Source organism: Crinia signifera, chromosome 9, assembly GCF_055691185.1.
Source record: "Crinia signifera chromosome 9, ASM5569118v1, whole genome shotgun sequence".
In the NCBI taxonomy this organism is placed as follows: domain Eukaryota; kingdom Metazoa; phylum Chordata; class Amphibia; order Anura; family Myobatrachidae; genus Crinia; species Crinia signifera.
In genome coordinates, this window is record NC_139225.1 from 56,831,559 (window position 1) to 56,844,789 (window position 13,231).

The 13,231-nt window shown below is 48.8% G+C and overlaps 1 non-coding gene and 1 pseudogene across 1 annotated transcript; both read right to left on the bottom strand.

The window, feature by feature from the left end:
* Positions 1 to 4,250: 4,250 nt before the first annotated feature.
* On the bottom strand, positions 4,251 to 4,370 carry LOC146039893 (5S ribosomal RNA; annotated as a pseudogene).
* A 1,861-nt stretch (positions 4,371 to 6,231) lies between these two features.
* On the bottom strand, positions 6,232 to 6,350 carry LOC146038267 (5S ribosomal RNA). Its single transcript, XR_014461872.1, has one exon. It is a non-coding gene; the product is annotated as a 5S ribosomal RNA (ribosomal RNA).
* Between the last annotated feature and the right edge of the window lie 6,881 nt (positions 6,351 to 13,231).

Genomic DNA, 13,231 nt, shown 5'->3' on the forward strand with positions numbered 1-13,231 from the left:
GCGCCAACCCCCCGGGCCCCCCCTCCCGCGGTTCACGGTGCCCCCCCACGACCCCCCCTACCGCGATTCCCCACCCCTGACCCCCCCTCCTGTCATTGCGGCAACCCCCCCGCCCCCGCGACCCACCCTCTCGCGATTCACTGCAACCCCCCGCGCCCCCACCTCCCACAATTCGCGGCACCCACACACACCCCCCCCCCCACGACCCCCCCTCCCGCAATTCACGGCACCCACCCACGACCCCTCCTCCCGTGATTCGCGGACACCCCTCACCTCCTCCCTCCCCCCCCCCACCCCCTGCGCGCGATTCACGGCAACCCCAGGATTAAATGGCACATGCAAAACACTGACACGGCTATGGTCGACAATGAAAAAGGTTGACATGAGTTTTTGAAGATTTATTTTTCTTTTTTGGAATGTTTTCATATTCATTCTCATGTGTCGACATGGACACCGATGAAGTGCCACACTTATGTCAACATTTACATGTGTTGAACTTTCTGTGTTGATTTTTTCGTGTAGCAATTTTTTTCCAGTGACAACTATGAACAATGTGCATGTCAACCTACACATCATCAACCAATTCTTTGTATAATATATAACACCTGTTCTGTTTTACTGTAGGTGTTTTAAGTCAGACCTTTTACTGCTACTATTACTGTTTATGTAAATGCATTCTGAATGACAGCAACATCCTACCATCCTTCTACAAGAATATATAACCAACTAGGTGATTCATCACGCCCCGTGCCCCCCCCCTCCCGCAATTCACGGACCCCCCGCGCACCCCCTCCCGCGATTCGCAACCCCCCCTCGCGCAATTCACGCCCCCTCCCACGCTTTGCGGACCCCCGCCCTCTCCCGCGATTCGCCGACAACTGAGCCCCCCCCTCCCTTGATTCACGGCACCCCCCGTGCCCCTCCCGCAATTCACGACACCCCTAAGCCCCTCTTTAGTCCCCCGTATATTCACACACCCCTATCACTACCCAGCGCTTCCTGCTCTCCTGAACCGTAACTTTCACCACTGGGGAGTCGCTGACGCTGTTTTGCCCACATGCCCCTATCATGCCTCATAGCCCAGCCTCCTGCTCTCATGCACCTGAACTCCCACCCAGTAGGAGGAGACACTGACTAAGGGCCACCATCCTGTACTGCCACGATGGACCCTCACCCACTGGCAGAAGCTGCACAGTATCTCCCACCCTCCTCTTTAGTCCCCCTTATGCCCACACACCCCTATCACTACCCAGCCTCCTGTTTTCCTGTGTCGTGACCTCCGCCAGTGGGGAGCCGCTGACTCAGAAAAACACCCTACTATACTATTGCACACCCACATAAACAACACGCACACACCCCCCCACACCCACAAATGTCACTGTACCCTCCACACTATCAATGTACATCTTACTCTGTAACTGCTTTTTAATTAAACAAAACAATACACACCCCTTCCACATCATATGCTCTCTATTTAACACATTTCACCTATAACTCAAGTTGCAATACAGGCCATTTTACATACAATTCTAACCATATTTCTCATATACAAATGTTCACAAATTAAGGGGGCGCAGCCCCTTACGACGGTGTGAAGAGCGCCCGTAGGGCGCGATGAATCACCTAGTATATATATATATATATATATATATATATATATATATATATATATATATATGTTAGCTCATACTGCACAGGACTATGGTGTAGCTAAAAGGCAAATGGTATACGGTCATTTGGTCGATCACGGGAAGATCGAACGAACTTAGGTCGACACCACTTCACAGACACTGTAAAGGTCGACACTTACATTACATCGAAACCTTATAGGTCGAATGTAACATAAGTTGGAGGGGTCCCAGGGGTGGAGCCCTTCATGGGTGACAGTGTAATGAGTGTTTGCAGCGCAGAACAGTGCCAGGTCATTCTGGCACTTGTAGTGCCACAGTAATGACAGAGCCCGGCAAAGCGCTATCAACTAGAGTGGAATAAGCTTCTACATGTAGACGGGAGGCTGTGTGAGTTGGGGGAGTCTGGATTTAGTCAGGTATAGGGGTGCTTAGGGGTGACGTCTTTATTGGGTGCAGCTAGGGAGATGGAGGGATCCCAGTGGTGGAGCCCTTCATGGGTGACAGTGTAATAGGTGTTTTCAGCGCAGCACAGTGCCAGGTCATTCTGGCACTTGTAGTGCCACAGTAATGACAGAGCCCGGCAAAGCGCTATCAACTAGCATGGAATAAGCTTCTACATGTAGACGGGAGGCTGTGTGAGTTGGGGGAGTCTGGATTTAGTCAGATATAGGGGTGCTTAGGGGTGACGTCTTTATTGGGTGCAGCTAGGGAGATGGAGGGATCCCAGTGGTGGAGCCCTTCATGGGTGACAGTGTAATGGGTGTTTGCAGCGCAGCACAGTGCCAGGTCAATCTGGCACTTGTAGTGCCACAGTAATAACAGAGCCCGGCAAAGCGCTATCAACTAGCGTGGAATAAGCTTCTACATGTAGACGGGAGGCTGTGTGACTCTATGGGGAGACTTGGGGAGTCTGCATTTAGGCGGCAATAGGTGTGCCGTATTTAATGGGTGCAGCTAGGGAGATGGAGGGATCCCAGGGGTGGAGAGCTTCATGGGTGACAGTGTAATGGGTGTTTGCAGCGCTGAGCAGTGCCAGGTCATTGTGGTACTTGTGGTGCCACAAGGGCCGGTATAAGTCTTCTTAGGCACCAAAGTAGGGAAGTATGCCTCTAGGGAAAGTGTGGGGGAGGTCTCAGAGGTTCCAGAGCAGCCTGCTGCATTAAGTACAACAGGGATCCTCCAAAGAAATCCTGGAATATTTGATAGGCAGACTTTAGCGCCCCCCGAGATCCCGGCACCCTGGGCAGCTGCCTACTGGGCGCCGCAGTCATGATAGGGCCCGGCAATGCGCTAGAGTGGAGTTGAGCTTCTAAATGTAGACGGGAGGCTGTGTGACTCTATTGGGGAGACTTGGGGAGTCTGCATTTAGCCGGCAATAGGTGTGCTGTATTTAATGGGTGCAGCTAGTGAGATGGAAGGTTCCCAGGGGTGGAGAGCTTCATGGGCGATGGTGTAATGGGGGTGGGCATCGCTAAGCAGTGCCAGGTCATTGTGGCACTTGTGGTGCCACGTCAGAATACTGCTGTACAACGTGGTTTATGTGTCAACCTATTAACGGTGACCCTTGTGTAAGGCGTCCTAAATGTGCTCAAATTATAAACAGTTGACTTTGCACTTGTTGACCTTATAGCGGCCCACCTATTGTTGATCGACCTTGTAATTTTCGACATGGAAACGGTCGACATATTTAACGGTCAACCTAATAGCGGACGACCTAGCAATTAACGACCTCGTACTTGTCGATAAAAATGCGGTCGACCTAGATACAGGTCGACATATTAGCGGTCTACCTTTCTGCCATTCGACCTTGCATATTTCGATCTAATTATGATGGACCATATGCTACTGTCTATCTATACACTTTCGAGAAAACCGTACACTGACTAACGGCTTCGACCAAAACACCATCGATCTAATACTCGTCGACCATATATATTACATTCCGATGGCGCAAATTAATTTATTTATTTTGTCTTAAATTTCTATGTTTCTTAACATTAATAAATAGTTAATTACAGTTCGAAGTTGTCTGTGTGCTTTTTAAAAATGTAAAAGTATATGTGTAACTTGTGTATAATCTTTTAAATAAGCAAACTGTACATACTGTATATAGAATATGTTATGTTCACATGCTGTAAGGGTTAATGTGTGTAATGAATATAGTAGTAATGTGTTTCAGTATATATTAGGATTTAATTGATTCAAATAGACAACAATCCCTTTTTAATGAGGTTGCCTAACTGCATACGTGGCTCATGTGTTCGCTGTGTGTGTTCCGAAAAATACTGTGGTATTTGAGCGTAAATACTCCGCATCGGTGCCTACGGCCAGGTTCCCATACGTTCTAACGCGGTAAGACCGTGCTTACACTGTAAGACCGTGCCGAATCTGTACGTGTCCACCGCACACGCACGATTTTTATGTCGTCCGTACACACGCCCTGTTCTTAAAGAGTGCGTCCGTCCGAATGCGGGGGCTCAATGGGCGTTTCTACGGTTGATGTCCGCATAGCGTTGTGTGCGGCCCGCTCCGTAAGAATTCGGTAATGTACGCACCGATCAGAATAAGGGCCATAGAGAGATGATTTGCTCCTTGACCAGGTAGTTTCTGCAATCCGGTGCGTTACAGCTCCCGGTATTCCCCGTTGGTCACCCTCACGGGTACTAACCTGGCCAATCACTGCTTAGCTTCCGAGTTCGGGATGGGAATCAGGCGTGCCAGTGATGTATGGCCGTAAATGCACCAAAGGATGGGATGATACTATGGTCATCAGAAGACTTATGTGTGCTTCTGCTTTTTGATATGAATACCACCTGATCCTCTGTTGCCAATGGTATTGCAGGGAGATCAGGGATATCCGCAGCAAATGAGAGAGCAGCGTAGACAGAGAAGATTGAGATAAGAATGTGGGTGTCGTGGAATCCCTCTTCTGCTATTTACCATCTGTCACGTGGACATCGAATGGTGATTGAGAGTGATAGGGATATCACTGTGACTCCAGCAGAGTGAGGGGAAAAAGAGTTTTTGGAGGAATGTACCCAAGTCTCCAAACTGGAGTAATGTATCTGATCTCAGTAATGGTGTCACTGAGGGCCAGATTACACCCAAGGGAAAAATATTTTACAAGTAAGAATGCATGGAAAACAGAATATACATGCAGGTGAATGCCAGTGCGATTGTTCGGGAGGTGTGGCACGTGAGTTGATTAAATACTGCCACAGTACAGATAGAGTCTATCTGTTGCCCAGGGTGGGTGAGGATCTGGTTGCTTTTGGTGTGGGAAGATATTGCCAATGAAAACAACAACACACAGTCCCCAGGTACAAAAAACATGCAATGTGAAAAGCGTATAAGTTATAAATGATCAGTTGCTCAATGTTTAACACTGGTTAGAGGAGCGCTTTTTACACATGAGAAAACGCCTGTTATGCAGGTAATTAGTACAGGTGTCTGTCTCGAATGCTGGTTTATGAAGCCTAAGTAGGCGTGACAATTGATTACTCTACAGGTAACTTGCTTAGCATGCAAATAAACAAAAAAATATATATGCCCAAATATATGATACCTATGGTGCAACAAGCAATTGGTATTTTGCTCAAGATACAAAAGAACAAATATACATTACATGCAGTACAATAAACGATTTGCGTTAGGCTGATTGACTACTCTATGGTATCTTAGAATTCAAACACGCTTATTTATCCATAGAGGTGCTTGCTACATAGATAGTGGGTATAGGTAACGGTGCAGACAGATGAGGTAATGTACAAATAATTGGTATAGGAAAAGAGAGAGCTGAAAGTACAGTGGCTGGATTCCCCTGAATTGTTAGGTGAACATTCAGGGAATAGTAGATATCTGTATGCAATACTCCGTATTAAGTGCACAATTGGCTGTTACACAGTGTTACTTTGTGAGATCGCAGCACAGAGAACAGCCGGGGAGACTTTCACTTTCACCGGCATTCGCTCAGTGGCGTGTCAGCGCTCGCCGCGATCAACGGATCGTGGCTGCTGTTTAACCCACCACTGCTGTGGTGGGGAGCCAAGTTGAAGGGCTGTCTCCACCCGATGTCTTCTGTAATACCTGGTGTTGCGAGGGCGGGCTGCGTGGACCGGAATTCTTCCTCTCCGATGGTGTAGCATCCAGGCTGGGGTTGGGGGCGTGTCAGAGGCGTCGATGACACGTGTTTCGCCTATTGGCTTGTTCACAGTGACGCGAGATTGGGCGTATCCAATGTGGTATGGCTGTAGGTGAGATACAGGCACTTTTTTGCCCTCTTCTACTTCTATAACCAGGTAAGTTAATAAAAAAGTTTCCTAACTGTATTGGCTTACTGAAAAAAATCATGTGTTGGTAATGTAAAAAGACCTACAGGACATGATATTAGCAGGTGGTCTCAAATTAAACTACTAAAGAGGCTCAACACTGTTTAGCTGCCAAAAGCAGTTGGAATTGGGCCGAAACAGTTTGGTAAGTCTTTAGGTGATGGCTATTGTGTCTGTTTGACCTCTCCCAAATGTGTGTATTTACAATAAAAAGAAAAAGTTTCCAATTTAAATAGCTAGAGAATAAAAACAATTTGCCAGTAATGGGAAAAAACCTACAGCACCTGGTGTTCCCATGTGGTCACCCACCCAAGTACTAACCAGGCCTATCACTGCTTAGCTTCCAAGATCAGACGAGATTGGGTGTATCCAATGTGGTATGGCTGTAGGTGAGATACCGGCACTTTTTTGCACTCTTCTACTTCTATAACCTTCTATAGCTCTCCTGTAATCTGTTATGCTGCGTCGGGTGCCCGTACAGGGTAATGTAATGTAGAACGGGCACTCCAAACGACTTGAATAAACTTGCAGACACGATTGTAGTGTACAACGTTTCAATGCCTTTTAATGTGGCATTTTCGTCAGGTAACAAATATAAAATCAAGCTCTTACCTTATAAAGGCACCCAGTGAGCGCACCAAGACCCAGGGGCAGAGATGCTTCCCCGGTGCAAGTTGCAAAGAGATGACATACAATCATATTATTGTATACCTAATGTCATGGCATCGCACACCCTATAAAATCGCATGCGATCACATGCGATTTTGCGGCAGATGGCCCTAAAATGGTCCTTGCGATGCGATTTTCCTACGCAGAATAGCCCACTAAGCAAATTGCTTAGTGTGCGCCGTTCTAGGAAACAAGTACCGTACTTTTAATTTATCATCGGCCGTTGCGACCTCATGACTGCCTCTGATTGGCTGCTGGTCCACAAGCTGTGAGTAGCTTGCAACCTGTTCCAAATATAAAGAATGTCACAGCTGACTGGTTATGGAGCCTAATTCAGCTTAAATTGTATTTTTGGGAAGATTACCAGCACAAGGTTGCTGCCATGAAGTCGCAAAATTATCTGATTGCTTTTAACAGCGAAGTGCTTGCATATAACTGGTAGCCCCCTGGATGACATCTTTTGGGTCTTTGCCCCTCCTATGGTTCTCTGCATGTTATGTATTATGTCACTATATCGCCGCTGGCATATGCGATTATTGAAAATCACTGAATAGTGATTTTTGGTGATCTACGCACCTGTCGCTAAAATTAAGTGCCAGTATGGCATAGCATTTCATACTGGCACACTTTGAGCACTGGTATTGTGTAGCATTATACTTTTTAATTGTGTGAGTTGCCCAAGGCTACCAGGAAACACATGATCATTTGGCAGAATATGACATGGTGTTTGTAAGTAAAATGCTTTATTGCATAAATAGATTTACTGTTCTTAGAAATGCCTTGGCTGTAGATTTAATACGTCCTAGACACAAAACAGGTGTCACACTATTAAAACATCACTGGAATTAACAGAAATGTAATGCCCCTGTGATTTATAAATGTATTCCTTGAAATGTCATGGAACATAATGTCACTTTTATCCTGGGCGTATGCATGTACCTAAGATTGTGTTTTTCTTAAATACGGTATTCGATTTTTGCAGGATTAGACATTTAAAAAGACACAGGCATAAAGATATTCCATCTATGACAACCTATATTCAGGTGACTTCTGATCCCCTGGTAATTAGACCTCAAATTGGACAGTATACTGACACCGTTCTCTGGCAGTAGGGATTTCACATTGGTGATGCCTCCACCCAAGCCATGTTGTTCTAAGAAAGGGAGTTGACCAGGGAGCCTGCAGCATGATCCTTCTTCCCTCCCTATCTTAACAAATAATTACACATGATAAAAAGGAATGATCCTTAATGCAAACTTTCTTGAATCGCACTAAAGTATCAGCATTTCTCCAAGGCATTTTTAGTCAAAAATTTCTGTAGCTTGCCCCTAATAGCTGTCGTCATCTACAGATGACATTAGCCTGCAGTAGTATATATGGCTATTATACAGGTTGAGTATCCCTTATTTAAAATGCTTGGGACCACGAGCATTTTGTATAAGGGATTTTTATGGGTTTTCTGTTTGTTTTTAACATACTTATCTGGTCCCCCCGATGGTCCCACGGTGTCCTCTGGCGTCCACGGCATCCCCCGGCGTCCATGGCGGCCTTCAGGAACTTCTTCAGTGGTCCCAGTGGTGCATTGCGCGAGTTTGCAACAGGCAGGTCGCAGACCCGTTAGGATTTCCCTTTTTGGCCTGATGGAGTGAGAGCATAGTACCAATATGGAAGAAGGATAGCAAAACTAACCCTGGAATTTATAGACCGGTCAGCCTTACATCCATTGTGGGGAAATATTACAAGGAATAATAGATAGTATTCTAAATTTCTTAGAACAGTAGGTGATAAATAAGGCTCAGCATGGGTTTGTCAAAAATTGGTCTTGTCAGAGTAATTTAATTAGCGTTTATGAGGAAATCAGTGGGGGGCTGGACTTAGGGAAATCATTCTATGTAATATTGCTTGCTTTCCCTAAAACTTTTGACATGGTGCCTCATAAAAGATTATTAACGAAACTAGGTCATTTAGGGTTAGGAGATAAAATATGTAATTGGATTAATATCTGGTTGCACAATCTGTCAGGAATGCCATGTATATCTTGTTTGGTCTGTGGTACCTCTGGTTACACAGAGGTGCTGCTGCTGTTATGTCCAGCTTGCAGTGCCTGTGTGTGGCCAGGGCTACTATTATCTTTGTTTGGTCTGCGGTGCCTCTGGTTAAACAGAGGTGCTGCTATTATGTCCAGCTTGCAGAGCCTGTGTGTGGCCAGGGCTACTATTATCTTTGTTTGGTCTGCGGTGCCTCTGGTTACACAGAGGTGCTGCTGTTATGTTCACCTTGCAGTGCCTCTGTGTGGCCAGAGGTGCTGATGTAATTTATTTGTCGGCAGTACCTGTGGGTGACCAGAGGTGCTGCTAGTGGGTTCTGCCTGCAGAGCAGTGGTCTCTGAGAGCAGTTCCAGCTGGTGTAATTAGCTGGACTGGGCTGCTCTCAGAGTGCCATTCCCAGCTGCAGCACATTCTGATCATTAAGGGGCCTGTCTCTGTGTGCTGCAGCTATTGGTTGGCTCTGGTTTATAAACTGCAATTGCCCTGAGCTCAGGGCCAGTTATGGAGTTTTTTTGGAGCCTTGTCCTGTACCTTGATTCATGTACCTTGATTCCTGTACCTTGATTCCTGTTCCTGATTGATTTAACCTGATAAAGCAGTGAGTTTCATCCATCCTGCCTCAGTTTGTCTGTTCCTCCAGCAAGTATCATTGCTCCTTGTCGTGCAGTCCATTGGGACTCCTAACATTATAACTGGCCATACTGACTTGCTGGAGGGGGAACAGTGAACTTTGCCTTGTATCGTTATGGAGCCTGATCTCCGCAATCAAGTCCTCGTAGATCAGATCAGGGCCTTGACTCGTGTTCTATCAGACTTGTGTCGGAAGGTGCAGCCCCCCAAAGCGGTGTCCGATTTGCACTTCCCTGAAACCGCATCCGATGTTGTGGCCACAGGAGGGGTGACCGAGGCCGCAGCCAGCGGCGTGTCCCCAGGAGGGGTTTCCGATGCCATGTACCCAGGAGGGGTGGCCGATGCCTCAGCCGACGGCGTGTCCCCAGGAAGGGGTGGCCGATGCCTCAGCCGACGGCGTGTCCCCAGGAGGGGTGGCTGATGCCTCAGCCGATGGTGTGTCCCCAGGAGGGGTGGCCGATGCCTCAGCCGATGGCGTGTCCCCAGGAGGGTTGGCCAATGCCTCAGCCGATGGCGTGTCCCCAGGAGGGTTGGCCGATGCCTCAGCCGATGGCGTGTCCCCAGGAGGGTTGGCCGATGCCTCAGCCGATGGCGTGTACCCAGGAGGGGTGGCCGATGCCTCAGCCGATGGCGTGTATCCAGGAGGGGTGGCCGATGCCACATCCGGTGGCATAACCCCAGGAGGGGGTAGTGTCTGTCCAGCCCCAGGAGGGGGTTGAGTCTGTCCAGCCCCAGGAGGGGGTCGTGTCTGTCCAACCCCAGGAGGGGGTCGTGTCTGTTCAGCCCCAGGAGGGGGTCGTGTCTGTCCAGTCCCAGAGGTCTGCAAAGGTCCTGTCTGTCCAGTCCCAGAGGTCTGCAAAGGTCCTGTCTGTCCAGTCCCAGAGGTCTGCAAAGGTCCTGTCTGTCCAGTCCCAGAGGTCTGCAAAGGTCCTGTCTGTCCAGTCCCAGAGGTCTGCAAAGGTCCTGTCTGTCCAGTCCCAGAGGTCTGCAAAGGTCCTGTCTGTCCAGTCCCAGAGGTCTGCAAAGGTCCTGTCTGTCCAGTCCCAGAAGTCTGCAAAGGTCCTGTCTGTCCAGTCCCAGAGGTCTGCAAAGGTCCTGTCTGTCCAGTCCCAGAGAGTCCGTCTGATGGCCCAGAGGTCTGCGAGGGTCCGCCTGATGTCCCAGACGTCCGCAAGGGTCCGCCTGATGTCCCAGAGGTCCTCGAGGGTCTGCCTAACGAGTATGATGATCTAGCCCCAGAAGGGGGTCCATGTATCATAGACCCAGGAGGGGTCTTTCTGCCCTTGCCTTTGTGCATGAGGTCCCGTCTGCCCTTGCCTTTGTGCATGAGGTCCCGTCTGCCCTTGCCTTTGTGCATGAGGTCCCGTCTGCCCTTGCCTTTGTGCATGAGGTCCCGTCTGCCCTTGCCTTTGTGCATGTGGTCCCGTCTGCCCTTGCCTTTGTGCATGAGGTCCCGTCTGCCCTTGCCTTCGGGCATAAGGGCCCGTCTGCCCTTGCCTTCGGGCATGAGGGCCCGTCTGCCCTTGCCTTCAGGCATGAGGGCCCGTCTGCCCTTGCCTTCGGGCATGTGGTCCCGTCTGCCCTTGCCTTCGGGCATGTGGTCCCGTCTGCCCTTGCCTTCGGGCATGTGGTCCCGTCTGCCCTTGCCTTCGGGCATGTGGTCCCGTCTGCCCTTGCCTTCAGGCATGTAGTCCCGTCTGCCCTTGCCCTCGGGCATGAGGACCTGGTTGCGTCTGCCATTGGATATGTATTGAGTGCCACCGTGACGGCTGTCGATCATGGTGAAATTTTTTTCAGACTGACCAAGATCCAGCCAGTGTCTGCCATCTCGGAGGTCCTGTCCACGTCTGATGTCCTGGTGGTGCCGGAATGGACTGTTGCTCTGCCCAGTGAGAGAAGCCTGAGCTTGAACTTCCAGAAGGCGTCTGGAATCCGCCTTCTCAAGGGGGGCATTATGTCAGGACTGCCATGTATATCTTGTTTGGTCTGTGGTACCTCTGGTTACACAGAGGTGCTGCTGCTGTTATGTCCAGCTTGCAGTGCCTGTGTGTGGCCAGGGCTACTATTATCTTTGTTTGGTCTGCGGTGCCTCTGGTTACACAGAGGTGCTGCTGTTACGTCCAGCTTGCAGTGCCTGTGTGTGGCCAGGGCTACTATTATCTTTGTTTGGTCTGCGGTGCCTCTGGTTACACAGAGGTGCTGCTGTTATGTTCACCTTGCAGTGCCTCTGTGTGGCCAGAGGTGCTGATGTAATTTATTTGTCGGCAGTACCTGTGGATGACCAGAGGTGCTGCTAATGGGTTCTGCCTGCAGAGCAGTGGTCTCTGAGAGCAGTTCCAGCTGGTGTAATTAGCTGGACTGGGCTGCTCTCAGAGTGCCATTCCCAGCTGCAGCACATTCTGATCATTAAGGGGCCTGTCTCTGTGTGCTGCAGCTATTGGTTGGCTCTGGTTTATAAACTGCAATTGCCCTGAGCTCAGGGCCAGTTATGGAGTTTTTTTGGAGCCTTGTCCTGTACCTTGATTCATGTACCTTGATTCCTGTACCTTGATTCCTGTTCCTGATTGATTTAACCTGATAAAGCAGTGAGTTTCATCCATCCTGCCTCAGTTTGTCTGTTCCTCCAGCAAGTATCATTGCTCCTTGTCGTGCAGTCCATTGGGACTCCTAACATCATAACACAATCGGGGACAGAGAGTGGTGGTAAATGGCATACATTCCAGCTGGGGTAAGGTCCAAAGAGTCCCGCAAGGTTCAATATTGGGACCCACCTTGTTTAATATATTCATTAATGGTATTGGAAGGGACATACTGAGTAAACTTGCAATATTTGCGGATGACACGAAAATAAGCAAGGAAATTAACTCAGGAGAGGATGTGGAAACACTACAAGTGACTTAACCCCTTCACGACATTTGACGTATATATACGTCATGGTCGGGAAGTACTTTAAGTCTAGAGACGCAGTGACAGTTAGGTGATGTCTGCTGTCCCTGACAGCAGACATCCCCCCTCGCCGCCCAGGGGGGGCAGGGGTGCCCCCCCCGGTCGGCGATCGCTGTGATTGGCTGTTCAAATCTGAACAGCCATTCACAGCGTTTCCTGTGTTACCGGCGGCTAAGCCGCTCGGTAACACAGGGATTCACTGGTGATCGGTGCTATCAAGTACAGCACCGATCACCACCGATGTGCAGCCCCCCCTCGAACCCGCCGGGCACTCACCCGGCAGCAGCAGCAGCTCCCCCGGCTCCCCCGGAGCGTCTGGAGCGCACGCAGCGCTGCCCTCCTCCCCCCTCCCCCCCGCAGCAGCAGCAGCAGCATCAAGCTGCAGAAAAAGTTAAAAATTAAATGTACAGTATGCACTGAAAAAATATATTTATATATATATATATATATATATATATATATATACACACACATATATATATATATATATATATATATATATATGTGTGTATATATATTTGTATATATATATATATATATATATATATATATATATATATATATATATATATATATATATATATACACACATATATATATGTGTGTGTGTATATACCGCACCGATTACCACCGATCGCCAGCCCCCCCCCCCCTCCCACCCGGCAGCCCCCCTCCCTCCCACCCACCCGGCTGCCGCAGCACCAGCACCCCTCCCACCCCCCCGCCAGCCGCAGCGCCAGCCCCCCTCCCAAAGCTGGTGACTAAAATGGGGTCACTTGTGGGGGGGTTCCACTGTATTGGTGCTTCGGGGGTCTTGCTAATGCGACATAGCACCCACCATTCATTCCACCACCAAAAATCACTCCTTCCCTTCTGAGTCCTGCCATGCACCCAACTGGTATTTTTTGGTCACACGTGAGGCATTGCCGTACTCGGGAGAAATTGGGGCACAGATTTTGGGGTGCTTTGTCTCCTTCAT